Source organism: Fukomys damarensis, unplaced genomic scaffold (assembly GCF_012274545.1).
Source record: "Fukomys damarensis isolate Sample0158 unplaced genomic scaffold, DMR_v1.0_HiC HiC_scaffold_17, whole genome shotgun sequence".
Taxonomy (NCBI): domain Eukaryota; kingdom Metazoa; phylum Chordata; class Mammalia; order Rodentia; family Bathyergidae; genus Fukomys; species Fukomys damarensis.
This window is the reverse complement of record NW_022900929.1, coordinates 35,809,226-35,810,023: the sequence shown is the minus strand read 5'-3', so window position 1 is coordinate 35,810,023 and position 798 is coordinate 35,809,226. Positions and strand designations below refer to the sequence as shown.

The window sequence follows — 798 nt, the reverse complement described above, 5'->3', positions numbered from 1 at the left end:
AAAAAAAAAAAAAAAAAAAAAGCTCCTGAGAAAAGGGCCTCACAAGCTGCTGAGGAGTCCCTGGCCCAGGAAGCTAAAACTGAATTTCAAGAGTCAGCCCTCAGCAACCCAAGCGGTGTCAATCCGATTATGCTAACTGGAAAACTGTCTCCAATGACTTCTGTAGAAAGGGTTAGTGCTACAAAACAATGTGAAAAACACTTAGTAGCTGAAACCCTACCCTACCTCCCCTGCATGCCAGGATATCTGAATATATGTTCTAGATCCTGTAATCCCAGCACTTTCACACAGGAGGATCAAAAGTTTAAGCCCAGCTTGGGTGGCTTAAGGCTTAGACCCTTTCTCAAAATAAAAAACAAAAAGTGCTGGACATGTAGCTCAGTGCAAAGGCCCTGGATTCAATTCTTTGTGCCAAACAACAGCAACAACACACACACACACACACACACACACACACACACACACACACACACACAATTCAAACAAACAAAAAAAAAAAGAAGAAAGAAGAGGTGTTCTGGAAAAGCATGTGTTGTGGTGCATACCTGCACTCCCAGCACTCAGGAAGCTAAGGCAGAAGGCTGGTGGGCCAGGGATTAGCTCAGTGGTGCCACACCTGCCTCGCAAGCACAAGGTCCTGAGTTCAATCCGCGGTACCAAAGGAAAACAAAAAAAAGAGAGAAAGCTAAAGCTTGTGAGTTCAAGGCCAGCCTCAACTGCATAATGAGTTCAAGGCCAAGTTTAGCCTGGACATAGCAAGGCCTTATCTTAAAAAAAAAAAAAAAAAAAAAAAAAAAA

At 43.2% G+C, this 798-nt stretch overlaps 1 protein-coding gene across 1 annotated transcript in view; it reads left to right on the top strand.

Annotated features, from left to right (window-relative positions):
- Disp2 (dispatched RND transporter family member 2) overlaps positions 1–798 on the top strand; it is a 17,576-nt gene that overhangs the window by 9,429 nt on the left and 7,349 nt on the right. The gene's annotated exons all lie outside the window — the stretch shown is intronic.